Source organism: Hibiscus syriacus, unplaced genomic scaffold (assembly GCF_006381635.1).
Source record: "Hibiscus syriacus cultivar Baekdansim isolate YM2019G1 unplaced genomic scaffold, ASM638163v2 tig00112225_pilon, whole genome shotgun sequence".
Classification (NCBI taxonomy): domain Eukaryota; kingdom Viridiplantae; phylum Streptophyta; class Magnoliopsida; order Malvales; family Malvaceae; genus Hibiscus; species Hibiscus syriacus.
The window spans coordinates 71,564-94,007 of NW_024063273.1; the positions used below are offsets into that span (position 1 = coordinate 71,564).

Here is a 22,444-nt window from a genome sequence, read left to right on the forward strand (position 1 = left end):
GCTGAATCTGAAAGCTGTGGAAAAGGGAGTGATTTGGAGAAAGGAACATTTTGAAAAGAAAAAGAAAAGGAGAAAGGGAGAGAGATGGACCCAGAGCAAACATTTACGAGGGTTCTAGGGAGATTTTCTCAGATATTAACGCCAAGAGTGAGGGTAGCTTAGTATATCTATCTCTTCATTGCCATTACTTCCTTCTGTGTTCTTGTTACTATGCATGCCAATTATGTTCAACAGGTATTTCAAGCACTTTTCATGCGATTTCTTCAATTTATTGGGATTTCTCCTGGGAAATTGCTTAATTGGATTTGAAAGAGTTCTGTCGATTTAATTTCAGCTAAATTTTACTGGGTATATCGAGTTTGGTTCTGTTTGAGATTCAATTGATGTTCACTGTTAATGATTGTTACTCGTTACGGTTTTTCTGTTAATTATCAAAGTTGAACTTGACCAACTTACTGACTTAATTTTATAATCAAAGTTTGGGACAAGGGTTCACCTACTGCTGACCGTTTGATATACTGCTTTTTATTGTAAAATTGATGATTTCAATGAATTAAAATTCCCTTTGGAATATGTTTCTCCCCCCCCCCCCCCCGCGAGTACTAGAAATAGTTTTAGATGGTTCATTGTTTGTGACAATAGCGTCACCAGGATTGCTAATAGCATTAAGGAACTAATGGTTATCTTCATAGGAATTGAACTAGGAATTGAACTAGGATTCCGGTGGTAGCGGTTGATTACAGTTTGGTTTGATATATAAGGGAAACTTGAACAAATTGTGTTGCTTTTATTGCATATGAAGCCCGGATGTTCGAGTGAGCTTTCTGGAGTTTATTTAAATTAAGTACAACTTATTCAGATTAAGGTAAGATATCAGTTTTTATTTTGTAATTTATAAATGATACATGAACTTTCAAGATAGTGAATAGATATCAGATTTGTTCTTTCTTGTAGATAACCAGTGCTGGTTTGTGGTCAAGAAATGAGGCTGAATTCGTTGTTGTAAATAACCCTGATTTGGAAAACATGACTAAAAATGTGGAAGTTGCAACCACTGATGAAGAAGGGTTGATGTTGTTGGATGCCAAGTTTTGGTTGAACTGGTTTAATTCTGGTTCTAGGAAGGGAAAATCAGCATTGAAGTTCTGGAATACTGATGGTGATCTTATTGAGCAGCATGCAGAAAGCACAACCAATGGTGAAATCTCTAAGTCAAATATTGATGACGTTGTTTCTAAAAGTGAGAAGGAGACACGAAACAGTTTCTCTTTATCAGCAAAAAAGACATTTAAAGCAGCTGTTGTTCAGTTTGGCAAATAGTTGTACAGACGTTTATCTTTCATTTGGAGACATTCAGTTCAGATCTTCGGGAGTTTCCATAAGTTGTTGGTGAGTGAACAAGGAAGCAAGCATGTCCTTTCTTCATGGCTTAAATTTCTCTTTGTTGAGTTTTGAACTTCTTAAGTGCAGAATGTAACAGGTTTACATCTAATTCCTCTTGTCCCTAAATGGTTGCATATACTACACTTTAACAAGTTTAACTCCTTCGCAGGTAGATAACATCATAATACCATCTCAGTTTTGTTCTCTTGGTCTGATTGCGAGTATTTTAACTTTTGAGATAATCATGAATCCTTAGGTTTTATAAAATACTTGTGCTATTGGTTTCAGTGCACTGGCTTGAGAAAAGAAGTAAAGCATTTGAACCAACTTATCTCTATTCTTTGGAAAAGGTATTTTCTTTCTCTGTCTGAAATTTCTCTTGTTTTGTTGAATCTTTGATGCATTCAATATTATATTGTGTGGATAACAAATATCCAGCTTTCCAAGTATAGGATACATATAAAAAAATGCTACTGCTGCAGGGTTACTTCTTGTTGCCTGAAGCGGCAAAGTCTCGGCATAACATACGTACTATTAATATTAGCATATCAGCTCGACATCCCTGTTTTGGGAACAGGTAATATGTGCTGAATTTTACTATCTGTAACTCCCATTTTCATCTTTTCGTAGATTGATACATTTCTGTGGGTGCTGTGAGTAAACAGAATAAGAAAGCCATATATATTAATGGCATCTTATTTGCAGGTGGCAGCAGCTTCTCATCAATAGATTTGTTGGGTATGACACTATTATGATGAATAGTTTATTGCGTCAGCCTGGTCAAGGTAATACTTTGTATATGAATGCAGGGTCACACATTTCTTCGATAACTTTTGAGTTATACACTATGTAACAACACGTCTATCTTGCTAATTTGATATAGTTCGTTAGATGCTTCGATGTTTCAATGTATTTCATTTTAAGCTTGTTTTATCTTTCCATGCTTAGTTTTCATTTTATTAGTCACTTAACATCTTTGATTGGTAATTTTCTTTATATTCAATAAAACAGTCATGCCTGTAACGATATGTACTTAACCCTAGTGTTGATAGTGGTCGGTATGAGATTATAAGCTGACTCGCTGCACATCCTTCTAATCCTAAGGGTGGCTTTTGTTGTACTTACGTGCTATTTTTGGATTAGCATTATGCCAATGGGCTTTATGCATTAAGTGGGTTGTTTCATGTTTGTTACTCTTTTTGCATGGTGATTTTGAGGCTATTTTGTCCATCTTTGTTCTTTACACGTGTGGAAATTGTATTGCAGGTTATCTTTATAATTTTCAGACCAAGGAGTTCTATAATCTTAGTTATGCACAAGAATTGCCAGATGGTTCTGCAAGACTTGGAGGTTTGTAGTTTAATTTCTTTTCACGCATCAAGACATTTTATTACACTAGCCATCTTATTCTACAACACCTTAAGTTATTCGTACCTGGGTGTGAATGCTTGATATGTGTACGAGTTATACACAGATATGTTCAAACTTTTCTAAGTTTTCTTGTATTTTTAGAGGATCCTTGGTGGGTCATATTTCCATACCCATGTCGGATACGAGTTTCTGACACATGTACTTCAAGAGAAAAATGAAGATTCAAAGCAACATAGACAACATCACTTGTGCATGTAACATTTTACTATTAAGCTGCCCTTATATTTAAATGTCCTTGGAATGTACCCGACTATATCAGAAGCAATTTAACTAAAATTTAGCTAACCATGTCCAAGGATGTGGTTTTAAGAATTGGTCCTTTTGCACTAGAACATGATAATAGATAATTGTCGTGCTTCATTTCTATAATCTGGTTTTGTCGCAAGTGGATGAAATTTTCTTTGGTGTTACTTTTTATCTGGTTTCAATGCAGACTATCTCGTCACCAAGTGTGGTGTGCTTATGATGTCTTTGTTCGTATTTTTCACAACCACCATGTCTGTATCATTTACACTGAGGGAAACTCAGACTCGCATGCTTAAGTTCACAGGTTCATCGTGCAAGCAATGCAAGTTTGCGCAGCCATAGGATTGCATTCTTTCCAATTTGTTGAAGAGGTTCATGATTAAGAAATGGATGCCAATTTTTGATATTTCAGTGCAGCTTCAACACCATGCTCGATATAGGCTTCCAACATTTCAGTTGATATTTATTCACATAATTGAATCGCTTGTATTTGTACCGGTAGGCATAAATCTGATTTCAACTTATCACACAACAAATGCTCTTCAAAGCCTTTTTATTGGTTTAAAATATCTCTTGGCGTTTCATTTGAACTTCCAAGCATTTGCCATGAGCGTTAAAGGATTTTGTTGTTGCCTTGCAGATTATGATTGGCATCCTATTTTTTCTGTTTGAGTTCTACGATGATCAACTATTGGCTTTCATGGTTCTAATTATTGTCTGGCTATGTGAGCTATTTTTACTGATCAGGTACCGCACTCTCTCAACCAGTCAACCTATGTTACTTGGATTCAGGTGTAAATGTCGAATATGTCTGTTCAACATGGCTATATTTGATCTTTAAGTTTTTGCATGTATTTAGAGGGTCCTTCAAGAGTCAAATCCTACCCCATACTGAAATTGTGTTGGACACAAGTAATTTAAGAAAAATTAAGAGGGAGAGCTACATGGCTCTTGGCTATAGGTTATAATCATATCACTTAAATTAGATCATCAATCTGTCTTCTTTTGTTTTTCCGTTGGGTGTGGATTAATATGCACGACGTATGGATATGCTTCTGTAAGCACCAATTTTTATCCAAAATACATATATTAAAATGCAAAAGGCAAGAAGCAAAAAAGAGTCAAATAAAGTTGCCACCACTTGCTAAGCTCCACCCCGTGGTCTCCTTTACCAAAATACATAGAAAATGCAAAAAAGCAAGAAAAGAAGTCAAAAAAGGTTGATGCCACAAGAGTACTATCCCTTGTCTCCTGCCGCTTACAACGGCCAAAAGGAATACGTGCATGCAATTTGCTTTTTTTTTTTTTTTATGTTAGATCAATGTAAAATGGCTATAAAAAACCGAATCATAATGCAAGGGAAGGGTGAAAAATTCTAGCAAAATACACTGTAAACTATCATCTTCAAGAAAAGACTCCAAAGGTTACCTATTATTCACTGTTTTCTTCTTTTTTTCTTCTTTTTCGAATATAAAAAACAATTATAAAAAAAATAAACAAGTTTATTTCGGCTAATCAACCCAGCTAAACCAGCAAAATAATGAAAATAAATAAATAGAGAGGAGTCTAGAAGTTACTTGAGAAGAGGAAGGGTCTCATCGGAGTTAGGTCGTCGGTGTAAGTCGAAGGCGAGGAAGTTGAAGAGATTAGGGGTTCGTAAGAGTTTTGCAAGTGGGTTTTGGGTGTAGATCTAGATTTTTAAGGAGAAGGTTTTGCGGTTTTGGGGGTGAGAGTGCTCTGTGTCGTCGTTGAGGGTCATCGGAGTGCGAACCATCTAAGGAGTCGAGAGTTTTTTGAGTGGTATGAGGTTTTATTTGAGGGTTTTTAGGTCGAGTTTAGCGCTAGGGGTGTAGATCGGAAGAAAAGGGAGGGTTTTCGAGTCGATTTTAGGTCTTCGACTATCGCGTGTTGTGGTCGGAGCGACAAGGTTGCAGTGACGCTGGCTTCCGGCAAGGGTTCTCGCTTGAGGGAAACGGGGGATTTGAGAGGGTGTTTAGTTTTTTTTAGGGTTAGAGTTAAAATGAAACAAAAAGAAGTAAAAATAGGTTATATAGGGATATTTTGTGGCTTATTTACATCTTAAGCCCCTTCACTTTTGTCCGTGTTTTGCATTTAGGTCCAAGTAGAGGGCTATTTCGGTTATTTCATTTTTTATCGGTGCTGACGTGAATATTTTCCTTTTGGATACGTATGTTATGCATTTTTGGGTGATTTTTTGTTTAGTCCCTATATTTTCAGTTTGCTTTATATTTTAATTATTAATTTGTTCTCATTTTGCTTTTGATTTGGTCACTTAATTTTTAATTTATTTTAATTGAGTCTTTTATATGTTTAATTCATTTATGTAATTTTTCAATTAGTTATTAGCAACTATTTAATTTGTATATATTTTATATTTATTATTTATTTATTTTAAATTTATTATTTAATGTTATTTAGTTAGTTTGTTATTTTTGATGTTAGGTTAGATTCGAATCAAATTCAGAAAATTAGGAGGACACTTTAATTTTAATTAGGGGACAATTTGAATCGAGTTTTCGTATTATACGCTCGAATACTTGAATCAATTGTTCAATTAAAAAATAATTAATAATAAAAAGGTTCTAAAAAAATCAGTATAATAATTTAGGTGATAATTAGATTTTAATTAGCCCCCTAACTTTAAAAATTATTAATTTAGGTCCTTAGCCTTTTAGATCTTTTAGAAATCCTTGTTTTAGATCTTATCTTTTTAGTCCCCGAATTTCGATTAGAATTTTATTTTCGACATAATTAATTAAGATTAATAATAGAGCCTCCATTTTAGTTTATATTTCAAAATAATCTTTTAATTTAGGGGATAATTCGAGTTGGCCTTTAATTTTCATAATTTGACACCTAAAGTTAGAAAAAGCCTTAATTTACTTTAGATTAATTAGGATTAAATAAAATTTTGCTTGATTGCATTGTTTTAAAACTTAAGGCACTGTTCACTTATTAAGGAGTTAATAGTATATCCTCCGCGATCGTGCTCAGGGGGTGACTACTGGTAATTCCTTAAATAAGTCGACATCATTTTCAAAACCACATCATGTTTTTTAAAAACGAGGCAATGTCGGTTATTAGACACAATAGTTGATCTCCCGCATTTACGCTTGGGGGCGAATGCTATGTGTCTCAATAAACGAATACCCTTTTCAAACTTTGCATCCTTAATGATTTTTAAATTAAATAAAGATCGAACTCAAAATTTTTGATTTTAAATACAGGGTAATCAACTAGGTACCAAATTTTAGGCGTTTGTGGGGGTGCTAATCCTTCCCCACGCGTAACTGATTATCGAACCTGATTTTTAGATTATCGCAGACCCCAAAACTCAGCATTTTGATAAAAAAATAAAATGTTTTATTAAAATCACCCGATTTTTATGGTGTTCCAATCTCACCTTAAATGATTGGTGGCGACTCCTCACCTTTTGAAACGATTTTCAAAGAGAAAACCCCCGAGTCGGTATCGGCCTTTCCCCGCCCGGGCGAAAAACGATATTGATTCCCAGATTAACTAGTTATTATAAAAAGAGCTTAAGGCATCAATGTCTTCCGATAGGTTGAGAATGCAATCAGTGTTCATACCTGATTTTAGTACGGGCAGACGCGGTTCAGAGACAACCTTATCATTACCTAAGAATCAATTTTGCCAGAGAAGGTAATTATCCGAGCCCTGTAGCACGTTCAGAGATTAAGAGAGCAAAGAGATGAGACTAACCAAGAATTGGTGCAGAGGTGAGCACAGATTGAGCAGCTCGAAGCACATCTGCCTAGTTTGGATGAGACATTTCAGAAACCTTACAACGTCAATGGGTTTCGTCTTCAAAAAGAAAATGAGATGTTAAAGAATAGGATAATAAAGCTAGAATGAGCAGGGTTGATCCACTCATCCGCATAATAGCTAGCCAGACAGAAAAATGAGGCCTTAAAAGCCAAGATTCCTGAGCTATAAGTTACAGTACATAGATGCCATCAGCGAATTCAACAGTTAGAGGAGAGTCGACCATGGACTATTTAAAGAAAACATGAAGCAATGGAGAGAGCAGTGAATCAGGTCAATGGTGTTGCTCGTCAAGTCTTCGAATTATCTGAAGAAGCGACAACATTAAGAGTTTTCGTGATCCCAGAAGCAGAGAAAGAACGGCGCATCATGGGATTGATGATAGAGCTCGAGAGATTAGCGAATAGGGCAAGATTCTACGTTTAATTTCCATATTGATGTACTCTTATTTCCTAAGTGATTAGAAGTTGTGTGTTGTTGAGTAGTTTTGTATAAACTAAGTTATTTTGGAATAAATATCGGGTTGCATTTGCATATGCATCTTTGCATTTTTGCATTAACATATACACATTGTACATTACATGGTATACATTGCATCTCAACATGCATTAATCAAGGATCCATTGAATAGCTTGCGAAGAGTCTTCTGATAAAAGTTTTGGGGTTAGATGAAGTCATCCCATCCGTACCCAAAAAGGATTGAGAGTTATGAACGTAATGTTAGCACCGTCTGATGTTGAAAGCACGTCATCGAGATCCGTGGGGTACTGAGAAGCAAGGCCCAGATTTTGTTTGAACCAGGGAATTGAACTCTAACTCGTAATGAGACAATCTGGGGGGCCATTTACTAAGAAATTCTTTCATCCACCGTGAAACCTTGTTGCACTGACCTTGTCCTGTTTGAACGTGTTTTTGTTATTTCCTTAGTATATATTTTGTTAATTGGTTAAAATATCGAATGGATTAAAGGTTCTTTTACTACTTCATTAATTATAGATCTTTGACAAGGGGCAAGATTAGACCTTTCATACCCCTTCTCAGACAGAAATAACTTTTCCATAACATTACCTTTTTCAGAACTATGACTTTAAAGTCATACATTTCCCTTCCTAGACATAAAACCAATATTCGTTTCCCAACCTCAATAAATCCTGGGGGCATGACGAGGACCTTTCCTGTAAGAAAGACAAGATGAAGTGTTGCGGATCAAGTTTTGAGAATTCGAATAATTGGGGCATACTAAGAGCAAAGTGAAATAGAAATAAAGGGGATCATTGAAATAATTCCATCATGCATTAATTATATTATTTTCATGTAAATAAGGTTAATCCTGAAAACTCGTCCCCCAGGGGATACCTCTTTTACGAAGACTTTCATATATGAGATGATGAACGGTTTTGTTTCATTTATCCTTTCAAAAATATGTATATATATATATATCCCTTGTTGTCCACTTTTGAGCCTATAATATTTTTTTCCTTCTAATTCAACCCTAACCAATGATCACCCTCCACACTAGGGGGTAAAGGTGAAAGACATATGCTCCCATGAGTGAAGATCATCAATCTAGATTTCGCTACGGAATAAATTCATGATGAAATAAAGTGAGGAATACCAAGATACCACAAGGTAGACCAAATACGAAGAGCTCGAAGATCAAATCAAGTTAATAACACAGAGAAAATAAGAGAAGAAGAAAAGAAAAAAGTAAAAAAATAGAAAAAAAGGAAAAAAGAATTAAAAAAATAAAAAAATAAAAAATAAAAAAATAGAGAGAGAAAAAAGAGAGAGAAAGGAAAAGAATGAAAGAAGACAGAAAATCGATCAATCACTCCAAGACGGGCGGTTCAAAGATATAGAACCAATTCGCCAGAATATCAGAGAACACCAAAGGAAAATAAAAAAGAGAATAAAAGACGTGCAAGCGGATTCAAATCGAGCAAGACAATATTGAAGACAACAGAATAAATCGATTATTGGTTCAATAACCCTTAAACACTTGTTTGGTCCTATTTATCCCTTTCTTTCATAATCGTGAGCCCCAACTTGCGTTACGTGCCTGAAAAGTCTCTTGTAATCATAAATAGATTTCTAAGTGGAGAGACTATCTTCATATTTCATTCCGCTCCTCAGAGTTAATTTTACTTGCAAAAAATGGTTTCTAAAATCTTTAATGCATGATAGAAAAAATAAAATACGGGTTCAGGATGTGAAATTTTAGACAACGTCTTGAAACCAAAGGAGGATTCGAGTTAAAAACTTGAAAATGTAGCTCGAACACAAAGATTGTCAACCACTGCACTAAGAACGATCTTATACATCTCTTGATAAAGCATTGCACAGTCTAAAAGCACTCACGAGAGTTGAGAACCAGTGAACATTTCCATAAGAGAAGCATGACAGTTTCTTCATCAGATCAATGAACGCCATAATCAAGAACGCAAGAAGCCAACCTGAAACACATTACCTCCCCATATTAACCCGATCCTTTTATCAGCATTAATCTTTACACTTTTCAAATGTATATAATTTTTGAATGATTAAAAGAAAATTTGATTTATTTGATATTCAATGAACTCTTGTTTTACAATTTGTTTTGATTGTGAGCCTGAAGAAAATGAAAACATTTTTTTAATTATATTCAACATTTTTTCACATTTCCAAAATAAAAGAAAAGAGAAACATTTTGCAAATAGGCCAATCTCAAGTGAAAAATATCCTTAAAGCTAATGAGGCTCGTTCGACCTCTATCGAAGAAAAGAGCAAACGATGCCAGGACAATGAAGCATTTCTTGAAATAAGATAGTCTGAGAGATCATAAGGACCAAAGGACAAAACTGCTAACACTTTATCACGACACTATTAGAAGCAAATGATCGCCTTAGTTGAAGGTGACACATATCCCAGCTCATGAAAAAAATAAAAGACAGTTATGATCACTTCTTAAGTGTCCATCTGGTTGTGGCATCGTGAAGATAAGCCCCCAAGCTATTTGATAACATTGTTGATTAGTGACACTAGAGTGAAACCATTTGAAATCATGATTTTGGCACAAAGAGAGCCATGAGTACCTTTATTGGGGCATTACCTAAATAAGATATTGTTAAACTCACAAGATTCAAATCAAACAGACATGGTGAATGACCCCCGTCGGTTGGAGTGCTAGGGTCGAAAGATGAACACAAGAAGAGCTTACCCAGAGAAATGAATCATTTACGCTGCAGTTAGCCACAGACTCTAGAGAAACAATTCTGATTGAAAAATTGAGTCAAATACGTATAAGGTGCCCAATTATCTACCAGATCACAACGAGAATTCAAGGGATGAAGTCTAGAATCATGTTGAAGAATAAAGACAAAAGATAGAAGATGAGAGGGATATCATTGTTCCGAGTGATTAGTTTGACCATGTTGATGTTTGGGGCATACTCCATATCAGAGTGATCAAGTGAAGGAAGATCGAGATCTCCATTTTGAAGTCAAAAGAGGATTACTGATAAACATTTCTACACATAAGAAAGTCACGCATTACACGTAGATACATATTGCATTCATATTTCATGCATCAGAGCATATTTTTGCAAATTTTTCAAGAAAAAAATAGGAGAAAAAAACATAATTCAAGCCTTGAATGAAGGGAATTATATTCCAATTAGTATAACCTCAAGAATTGAGGAGCCCAATCCAAGAAGAATCATTACTTTGATGTAGGGGCACGTTACCCAAACAACATAATATTTTTAAAAGATTTTTTAAGAAACTAAGCATGAATTTCATGGGTTTCTTGATGATGATTTTCAATGATTTTTTTTATAAGAAACTAAGCTTGAGGGACCAACGTGATATGTAGGGGGTTCCTTAATGACAACTCGAGGGACCAACGTGATATGTAGGGGTTCCTTAATGACAACTCGAGGGACCAACATGATATGTAGGGGTTCCTTGGTGAAAACTAGAAGGACCAACGTGATATGTAGGGATTCCTTGATGACAACTAAGAAACTGAGCTTGATTTTCAAGGGTTTCTTGATGAGTAAGTTCTTCGAGCCATCAGTAAGTCTTTCGAGCATGATGCGTAAGTCCTTCGGGCCATCTATAAGTCTTTCGAGCAAGATGATAAGTCATTCGGGCCATCCATAAAACCTTCAGGCAGAGTGTCTTCAACATTTCTGATACTCGATTCATCACATATGGAGTTGAATCAACAACACCTCACTCGAGGGACCAACGTGATATTTAGGGGTTCCTTGATGACAACTAAGAAATTGAGCTTGATTTTCAAGGGGTTTTTTAGGAGTAAGTCCTTTGGGCCATCACTAAGTCTTTCGAGCATGATGCGTAAGTCCTTCGGGCCATCTATAAGTCTTTTGAACAAGATGTCCTTCGGGCCATCCATAAGACCCTCAGGCAGGATGTTTTCAAATGAGTTTTTAGAAAACTAAGCCTAATTTTAAGGGATTTCTTGACGATTATCTCCAAAAAAATGAATTTTGTCTCATTAAGACAATTTTTACTCAAAACAAGTTGTCTCTTTTGAGACAGTTTCTTTCAAAACAAAAGCTTGAGTTTGTTTCTTTTGAAACAAAGTTTGTCTCTCTTGAGACGGTTTCTCTTGAAACGAATTTTGTCTCTCTTTAGAAAATTTCCCTTGAAACGAGTTTTGTCTCTCTTGAGATAGTTTCCTTGAAACAAAATTTGTCTCTCTTGAGACAATTTCCCTTGAAACAAGAAATTTTATCTCACTCGAGATGGTTTTTCTTAAAACTAACTTCTTCTCGCTTGAGACAGTTTTCCCTTGAAACAAGAAATTTATCTCACTCGATAGAACTTCTCTTGAAACAAATTTCTTATTCATTTTCATCCAGATGTTGAATATTTGGCAGGAATTCCAAAGTTAGCAGAGGTTTCATTTCTCAATCCCATGTTGAAGAGGAAGATTTCAGCAAAGAATCAAGCCACTTCTTTTTAAAAGAAGTGGATCTCAACAAAGATTCGAGGACCTTTGGGTCAATAACTTCGAGTACTTCAAACACCAAATCACTGAAACATGATAATCTTTTGCAGGTTTGAAAAACTTCAAAGACAAGATAAATCAATCAACATTTCCAATGAAGAGTTCATAATGAGAAGAATTCATCCAACGAGGGAGAGGAAGTTCTTAATGAGAAGAACTTGTTCAACATTGGTTCAAATCCATCACAAAAGGAGGTGGATCGACATTTTTATTCTCGCTCAAATCCAACGCAGATGGAGTTGGATCATCGTCAGCTTTTTGCTCGATTCTATCACAGAAGGAGGTAGATCAACACCGACATCTTGTTCTATTCCATCACAAAAGGAGGTGGATCGACTTATTTTCATCTCACTCAAATCCATCACAGAAGGAGTTGGATCAACATCAACTTTTTGCTCAATTCTACCACAGAAGGAGGTAGAATTCTACCACAGAAAGAGGTAGATCAACGCCAATATCTCGTTCGATTCTATCACAGAAAGAGTTGGACCAATATTGTCATTTCTAGCTCGCAAAAAGCAGTAGATTGTCATCCCCAGCAAAGAGTCCATAATGAGAAGAACTCACAGCTAGACAAACAGTTCAGTCCGAATAAAAATGGTGTTTTTGATCTTTGCTCTGTTCTCGTTTCACAGCAACGAGTAAAGAGGGACAGCTGTAAGCACCAATTTTTATCCAAAATACATATATTAAAATGCAAAAAGCAAGAAGCAAAAAAGAGTCAAATAAAGTTGCCACCACTTGCTAATAGCTCCATCCGGGGTCTTCTTTGCCAAAATACATAGAAAATGTAAAAAAGCAAGAAAAGAAGTCAAAAAAAGTTGATTCCACCATAACATTATCCCTTGTCTCATGCCGCTTACAACGGCCAAAAGGAATAAGTGCATGTGAGATTTAATCCAAAGCATCATCACACTGCAAGTTGCTTTTTTTTTTATGTTAGATCAATGTAAAATGACTATAAAAAGTTGAATCATAATGTAAGGGAAGGGGGGAAATTCTAGCAAAAGACACTATAAACGCTCATCTTCAATAAATAACAGACTCCAAAGGTTACCTATTATTCATTGTTTTCTTATTTTGTTTGAATGCATGTTTCTTTTTTGATCGGTTTATTTTTTATTTAGCAAACAAGGATATTTACTTTTCAGTTCGAATAAAACATATTACATATTGTATTTTTACTGTGATACTTTTTTCTAAAAACTCAGATCTAGTTTTCGAATATTTAATTTTTTTCTTCTTTTTCGAATATAAATAACAATTATAAAAAAATAAACAAGTTTATTTCGGCTAATCAACCCAGCTAAACCAGCAAAATAACGAAAATAAATAAATAGAGAGGAGTCTAGAAGTTACATGAGAAGATGAATGGTCTCACTGGAGTTAGGTCGCCAATGTAAGTCGAAGGCGAGGAAGTTGAAGAGATTAGGGGTTCGCAAGAACTTTGCATGCGGGTTTTGAGTGTAGATCTAGATTGTTAAGGAGAAGGTTTTGTGGTTTTGGGGGTGAGAGTGGTATGTTCCGCCGTTGAGGGTCGTCGGAGTGCGAACCATCTAAGGAGTTGAGAGTTTTTTGAGTGGTCTGAGGTTTTATTTGAGGGTTTTCAGGTCGGGTTTAGTGCTAGGGGTGTAGATAGGAAGAAAATAGAGGGTTTTCGAGTTAGTTTAGGGCTCCGACCATCGCGTGTGGTTGCCGGAGCGATAGGGTTACAGCGGCACTGGCTTTCAACGAGGGTTCTCGCCCGAGAGAAAGGGGATTTGAAAGAGTGTTTAGTTGTTTTAGGGTTAGAGTTAAAATGAAACAAAAAGAAGTAAAAATAGGTTATATAGGGATATTTCGTGGATTATTTACATCTTAAGTCCCTTTATTTTTGTCTGTGTTTTGCATTTAGGTCCTAGTAGAGGGCTATTTCGGTTATTTCATTTATTTATCGGTGTTGATGTGAATATTTCCCTTTTGGATACGTATGTTATGCATTTTTGGGTGATTTTTTGTTTAGTCCCTACATTTTCAGCTTGCTTTATATTTTAGTTATTAATTTGTTTTCATTTTGTTTTTAATTTTGGTCACTTAATTTTTATTTTATTTTAATTGAGTCTTTTATATGTTTAATTCATTTATGTAATTTTCCAATATTATTTATTTATTTATTTTAAATTTATTATTTAATGTTATTTAGTTAGTTTGCTATTTTTGACGTTAGGTTAGATTCAAATCAAATTCAGAAAATTAGGAGGACATTTTAATTTTAATTAGGGGACAATTCGAGTCGAGCTTTCGCAATATACGCCAGAATACTCGAATCAATTGTTCAATTAAAAATTAATCAATAATTAAAATGTTCTAAACAATTTTAGTATAATAATTTAGGTAATAATTAGATTTTAATTAGCCTCCTAACTTAAAAAATTATTAATTTAGGTCCTTAGCCTTTTAGATCTTTTAGAAATCCTTGTTTTTAGATCTTGACTTTTTAGTCCTCAAATTTCTATTAGAATTTTATTTTTGACATAATTAATTAAGATTAATAATAAAGCCTCCATTTTAGTTTATATTTCAAAATACTCTTTTAATTTAGGGGATAATTCGAGTTGGCCCTCGCGTAAATGCTCAAGGGCCCATCTCGTTTATTCGATTCAATAATTAATTAAAATCAAATAAAATTAATATTAGGGCCTACGTTATTAGGCTTGAGCCCCTAGGTTCTTTAATTTTCATAATTTGAAACCTAAAGTTAGAAAAAGCCTTAATTTACTTTAGATTAATTAGGATTAAATAAAATTTTTCTTGATTGTATTGTTTTTAAAACTTAAGGCACTGTTCACTTATTAAGGAGTTAATAATACATCTTCCGCGATCGTGCTCAGGGGGTGACTACTAGTAATTCCCTAAATAAGTCGACATCCTTTTCAAAACCACATCATGTTTTCTAAAAACGAGGCAATGTTCGGTTATTAGGCACAATAGCTTATCTCCCGCATTTACGCTCAGGGGCGAATGCTATCGGTCTCAATAAACGAATACCATTTTCAAACTTTGCATCCTTAATGATTTTTAAATTAAATAAAGATCGAACTCAAAATTACCGATTTTAAATACAGGGTAATCAACTAGGTACCAATTTTTGGGCGCTTGTGGGGGTGCTAATCCTTCCCCACACGTAACTGACTCTCGAACCTGATTTTTGGATTTTTGCAAACCCTAAAACTCGGTATTTTGATAAAAATAAAATGTTTTATTAAAATCACGCGGTTTTTATGGTGTTTCAATCTCATCTTAAATAATTGATGGCGACTCCTCACATTTCAAAACGATTTTCAAATAGAAAACCCCGAGACGATATCGGGTTTTCCCCTCCCGGGCGAAAAACAGTATCCACAGCTTCCAACGAGTTTACTTCTCATTTTCACTTAATTAAATTATTTCGTTTTGCAGTGTTCGGACACCAATATCAATGAAGTTCTTTCCTCGCTTCTTTTTCGTTCTACTTTCTGGTTTTTCACATTTATTTCTTCTCCTATCCATATGGTATGATCCAATACTTTCGTCATATGATTTGCTTTACTGGAATGTGTTTATATTATCTGAAATCTATATTTTAATTTCTCCAGGTTTTTCATATTTGGCTCTATCTACTGCCACAACATTCATACAGCACCTTATTCTGTACTTCTGGAGTTGTTTTGAGGTAATCATCATGGAACAAGCTGACAATCTTATTTTCAATGTTATGATTTGCATATAAAATTTTCTATCTACTCTTTAATGTTCATTTATGTAACAACCCAGAGATTTGGAAAAAAAAATTAATTGGAATTTGAGGCGTTAATCAAGTAAATTGGTGAAATTTGGGGACTAAATTGAAAGTTGTTTTAGAGTTAAAGAAACTTTAGGGACCAAATCTTAAATTTACCCTAAAAGTGTTGCCAACTCCAACTTCCAACCAATATCCTGACGTCGTCCGACCTTTGATCGTCGTTTTAAAAACACCGTCGTGTTCATCATCGAGCGAGGAACAAATCCCTTAAGTTAATTGAAGTAAAACGCTGCCAAACGTCGTGAATTTCAAGTCAAATTCTCGATTTTTTTTAGCTCCATCACCAAGAAAATCTTAAATTCATCGCCGATCGTTGATCCGTTTTCGACACCTCCCGCACAATCGTGTTCCTTGTGCCGTTCCGAGTCTGTCGGTGTCATCCTTGGTCTCCGTCAGTGGCGGCGCGTGAGGAGGTGAAGCGGCCAAAGTTTTCGATTTGTTGAAATCGAGCTCTCCACCATTTAAAATTGTGAACCGAGCTTTGTAAGTGTTTCGAAATCGCTTAAAATAATTTTTAGAATTTTTTTCGTGAATTTTACGCTGCCGGGAGAGCTCCCACGCGCCCCCACTGCGCGTGGGGAAGAACAAAATGACCAGTTTGACCGGTTCCAACCCGACTCGACCCGACCCGACCCTTTGACCGTTGACCGGGTGGTATTTTTTGTAATTATTTTGAAATTGGTCGTATTTTGGTAATTATTTTGAAAATTGTGCTAATTTCATAATTTTTAAAAAATATTTTCGTATTTTTTTTAAAATAATGATATTATAGTAATTATTTTGAAAATGGTGACATTTTAGTAAATATTTCTTAAAAGGGTGATAATTGTGTAAAATGGTTGATCATCTATTGACCACCTTTGACCAGAAATTTGACCGGCTATTAAACAACCGTTAATCTTTTTCGAGTATACCTATCTTAAAATTTTTTAACGTCTCGAATCCGTTTTTGGGGTTCGTTTCACCAAATTCAAACTCGAAAGTCTCCAAATTGTCAGTCAAACCCGTTGACTTTGATTTTGACCAAGAATTCAAATATCTGGAAGGTCATATTTTTAGTTTTTCGACGTCCTGAATTTGATTCCGAAGTCCGTTTCGCCATATTTTGACCCAAAATCCCCGAATCGAGCATGTGAACCCGAAAAGGCTTAGTATTTTAATATTTTGATTATTTATTTGAGTCATGGTTAAGAAATTGATTCAATAAAAATATTTTATGAAGGTACTCGTGTTTCACCTGAGAGAGGATCAGTTAGGTTCGGAGTTATTCGTTCGTCAGATCAGCCCGAACTGCGTACTACAATAATTACCCGTAGGTTTCCGTATATTATTTAAATAAAGATTAAGATTATTTATATTAGGATTACAATATGAATTTTTTCAATTCGTAGGATCTAGCGCTGCAGCAGAGCGTGATCGACAAACCCAGTAATAGGCTTCCCTATCTGATTTCTCAGACTGTAACATGTGTGTTTCCTGACAGTGTTATCTTACTGTTTTAAACTATCATATGAATTGTTTCAAATTTATGATGATTTTGAATATTGTTACGACATGATACTTGTTTCCTGAATACTGGTTACCCGACACTTGATTTATCGGATATTACTGATCTGATTTATGGTTTCTGTAATTTCTGCATATGATTTTCAAGCATGAATCATTTTCATGTTTTAATGGATTGATATTTATTTTCACCTGGATACATACATGTTTATTACTGTCATTGGGGTATTATTGAGGGAAGTATTTTAGACTCTTTTGTTGTGTGCTCAAGGTAAGTCCTTACCGGTGTGCAGGTGGGTGTATGGTTCTGAGGAACCTACACATGTTGGTGATCGGAGTGATTGGATGGGGAAGTTATTACCGCATGCTCCTTGGCTTTGTGCTCAGGATAAGTCCTTACTGGTGTGCAGGTGGGTGTATGGTTCTGGAGAACATACAAATTATAGTAATCAGAGCGATTGGATGGAAATAGTGTTGATATTTTAAATAAAACAAACATGTTGATAAACTGATTTTACTGAAATATTTTATTAGTATAATTTCATACACTGTTTGAAGCACACTGGGCTTTTTAGCTCATTCTATAGTTTTACCCTTTTTTTTCAAATAACAACAGACCGTAAGCTAGCAGATTTGACATCAGGGGAGATCAACTACTTATTTTGTACGAACATATATCTCTATATGTTTTTTCTAGTTGTGTTTGGTGACATGTATTTGTTATTGTTTTAGAGATATCTGTATTATTTATATTTTGTTCTGTATTATATCTAATGTATTATAAGTTGTTTAAAAAAAATCTCTCTTAATGAGATATGTGACCACTTAGATTGGGTCTAACTTATAGATCAGGTCTGGGGGTTACAATTTATAATTCAAAGTTTAACTTAAATGTAATAACATACGTAATTTATAACATAGAAGAAAAAATAAAAATAAAACCCAGGCCTGAATCTATGTCAGTCGTTGGATATGAATATCTCAAACCGGTATGTTTTAGAAACGGGTATGTTCAAAATTTTCAAGATTTATGTGCTTGGAGGGTCCTTGATTATGTCCGGATGTATGTCGGAGAAATGTAGTTCTCATTTATGTTATATTAAAATAAAAAATTATAATTCCAGCGCTTATTATAGGTATTTTACACTTTTAGGTACCAGCAGTTCAAAGGTTTATCAAAAACCGGCGGTCTCAGCTTCAGCAGCATCCAGACTTCCATATCACCTCCTCTACCATACTTGCATCTACTCTACATATTAGAAGGTTGAACACTTGAAATCCAGGCGTAGCTAATACGGAGGATCCTTCCTCTGGACTAGGGTCAAGAACTGGATCCAATCAAGCAGTGCCGGCAAATGGAGCTGGAGAAGCTGGCGGCCCTCAAGGACACTCAGGAAATGACAACGCGAACCAGACTGGCAACCCTGCCCAGCATATTCACTGTCAACCTGTGCTGCCACAAGCCGAAGCTGGTTCTTATCCCGGGACTATAAGTTCATTCAGCTCACTGTTATTATGGATCTTGGGAGGTGCTTCATCTGAGGGTCGAAGTTCATTTTTTTCCATGTTCCGGGATGTGAGAGAACAAGGGCCGGTTTACACAGACTACCCTAGGCATGAAGATCGTGCAATGCAGAACATCGATTAAACTCATGCATGCTGGGTGGCACTCTTAAAAGCAATGGAGATGACAGATGGTGTTAGATTAGATTGTTTGTATAGTAAATGTTAGGGTCATCTATACCAGAGATGAACATAACATGCATACATACATATATGGTACAAAATCAAATGTTTTAAAGTTTGCATAGTTAAAAACACTTTGAATATTCACCTAGGGCAACTTAAAAAGAAAAGATAATCTTGACCTTGATGTCAAAATAGGCCGTCCCTGCTGTTTTTTTTTCCTTTTAGCGCAATTTAACTCTGTAAAGTAGTACAATAAAGTTTCAATTACAAACAAAGCAGAGCATATTTTAAGACGACCAAAGTACATTGAAAGCAGCAAGCTGTAAAAACATGACAATACACAATATGGGGGATTATAACTCATTATCTAGAGATACCCTATCAAGAACATTCCAATAAGCTGCACGCTTCTGACCGCTGTTGGTGGGTGAGACTGATGGGGAACTTGACTAGAAATGTGATTTTGGGATCGCCTCGATTGCCTTCTTTGGCCTTAGGCATCCCCTGGCCATGAATCACCTTGACATACCCAGGGTATACGATGTCACAAACATATATACTCATTGTTTCTCCTCCAAGCAGAGGGACTGCAAGGTGACAACCTGTTAAGGCCTTCACCAATAGGATCTCAACTTCTATCTCCAAGTCGTCTCCTGTTCGTTTGAATAGGTGATGCCGCTGTTCTTGTATCGAAAATTTGATGTCGGCCGGAAGGTATCCTGGTTTTTCATCGCCTTTTCCATCAAAGGTAACCTTTGTTCCTTTTGTCCATCCCGGCTTTATGTTTATTGTTAGTGTTTCCTCTTGTTTCACGATTATTCTGCCACCGTTTTACATGGGAAGTTAAATGAAGGTTTTGATAGATGGATTTTGATTGGGTTTGGTTATCAATATTTGCATATAATAAGGGAATTAGGAAATGGAGTTTCGTACCCTTCCTTAGAGATGACATCTTTGACTATGTTGATCCTCTTCACTGCTCTAAAGCAAAGCTCTTCCGAGTGTTTTCTCGATCGGCTGAGGTTTTCTCCGAGTCATGGATTGAAAGAATACAAGATGAGTCCGACTTGTACTTCTCAAACGGTTTTCTGTTTCTGATGCACCTTTCCGACTCGTACTTCTCGAACGGATTTTGTATCTGATGCGTCTTTCCGACTTGTACTTCTGGAACGGTTTTCTGTTTCTGACGTGCCTTTCTGACTTGTACTTCTCAAAAGAGTGGAAGCTCTACTGACGCTAGCACTTCTCATTTGTTGTTTTTCTTCTTGTAGTTGCGACAATTCGTCTTGGGTGCTTTCGACTCAAGGTTCTCAAAAGTGAATATTTGAAAGGGCTGCTCCATGATCGGCTCGAATTCTTCGACAAGTAGGTTGGTTCAGGCGTAGGTGTGTGAGTGTGACTTCTCCTGCTCGAACTCTTCGTTTGAAGTGAAAATTGGCGAGAAAAATACAGATTCATCCATGCTCAGACTCTCTTTCTTGTCTCTTTTAGAAGGTTTTCCCCCTTTCTTCGATTTCTCTTCTTTCACCTTTTTAATGGCTGTCTGAAATTTGAAGAGAAAAATAGAAATCGAACATCAACATTCATACAAACATATAATTAAGATGTACACGTATAGATGAACCTTCAAAGGAAAATGAAGACGTATGCATGCATCGCATTAGGGTTTGCATGAAAATTACATGCACAAACAAACCTGATCCGAATCATCATCCTTAAACTTGCTATCGTCTTGATTATTCTTTGGAGAAAGTTTATGATCAGACTGCCATTTATTGACAATAGATAATTTGTACGCTTTGCATGACTTGCCGATAATGCCGTAAAGATCGGCCGCCGGTCGAGGACGCTCGTGATCACGATGATGATGTGACTGATCTCGATCTCCCATGAGAGATAGGTTATAGGGTACTGAGAATTAATACGAATGTGTTACGAAAGGAACAATAAACTTAGGGTTGCAAAAGGAATGAGCAGAGAGAGAGTGTTTTGTGAAAGGCCTGAGGACTAGAAACACAAAGCAATATGTTGAGACTTCACGTGCCTTTAAACTTTTTACAAAGGGCTTCTTAGCAGTGCTTTGTTACAACTATATTTAGTTTAACACAATTTTAATCTGGTCCTTCGTTTTATTACAACTTCTAAACGGATTTTTTTTAATTAGGTATAGTTATGGAAATAAACTTTTTATAAGGCATGGATTTGATTTTTAAATATATAAATATCTGTGATGTATATCTTTTATAGGAATTAAAAACTTATGATTTTATTCTTTCGAAGAAAATGTATTATGAAGAGAACAAGGTTCTTATTGTATGTAGTCATAATTTGATCTTTGATTAATTGGTGTAAGATTATTTTTCTCTGTCTAAAACTAAAATCAATAATTATAAATAACAAATAAATTAATTAACAATTAAAATATATTTAAATTTTATCAAAATAATTATATACAGTAATGATATATCAATATAAATATAAATATACCAACAACCAATTGGTCTAATGGAATGCGACACTAGATTTCTTAAATAAGGTAGGGTTCGAATTTTGAAGCAAACTGGGTTGGGAGGGTCACCCTGTCGCGGCCGTCTTTCGGTTGGCTCGGAATTGGGCTTCGATTTGGATAAGACGAATTGGAGTCGCCACTGACCATTTTAATAACATTTAGATAGGTCGGACACCATCTTACCTCATCTGCGTTTTACCAGAAATATGTCGTTTCGGGAGTCGGTTACGGTCAAGGAAGGATTAACACCCTTAAACTGCCCTTTCGGTACCAACTAATTTATCGGTTGTCTTAAATGGCAAAAATTGAAAATTTTAAATTGAAATTTAAAAATCCGATTCAAATTACTTACTTTTGATTGATTTTCAAATTACTTACTTTTGATTGATTTGAACGAAAACCCTTAAAAAGATAGAAATGTTAGATTTGTAATGAAATGCAGGATCAAATTAAGACAGAAATGCATAAATATGAAAATAATAAATAAAACAAAAAATTACAAAGAAGAAGAAAAATAAAATAAAATAAATGAAGATGAAAAAAGAACAAAATTAATAAAATGGTAAAATTAATAAAAATAAAAGAAAATAAAATGAATAAAAAAAAATAGAAATAGAAATAGAAATAAAATAAAAACAAAAAAGAGAAAAAAGTAATGGATAAAAACATAAACACAAATAAAACGAAAAATAAAAAAATAAAATAAATTAAAATAAATTAAAAATAATATATATAATGTCAGGTAAAGAAAATGATAATATAAAAAAACCAAAAAAATAATAAACCAATAAAGGAAAAAATATTAAACAATAATATAAAATAAATACGTGAATAATGAAATGAAAATAAATAACTAAATAATTAAAAATAAAAAAGGAAATTAAAATTTAGAAGAGGACGAAATTGTAAGAAAAAACAAATTAAGGGACAAATTTAAAGCATTTCGGGGCACAATGAAACCTTTTAAAATGACAAGGGGCCAAATGGGAATTATCCCATTGTTGCTTGAAAACACGTGGATCCCCTAGGGGATCTGCTCG

At 35.0% G+C, this 22,444-nt stretch overlaps 2 pseudogenes; one reads left to right on the forward strand and one right to left on the reverse strand.

Annotated features, from left to right (window-relative positions):
* The first annotated feature begins 2 nt into the window (after positions 1–2).
* LOC120176019 lies at positions 3–18,887 on the forward strand (annotated as a pseudogene).
* A 389-nt stretch (positions 18,888–19,276) lies between these two features.
* LOC120176000 lies at positions 19,277–20,786 on the reverse strand (annotated as a pseudogene).
* Between the last annotated feature and the right edge of the window lie 1,658 nt (positions 20,787–22,444).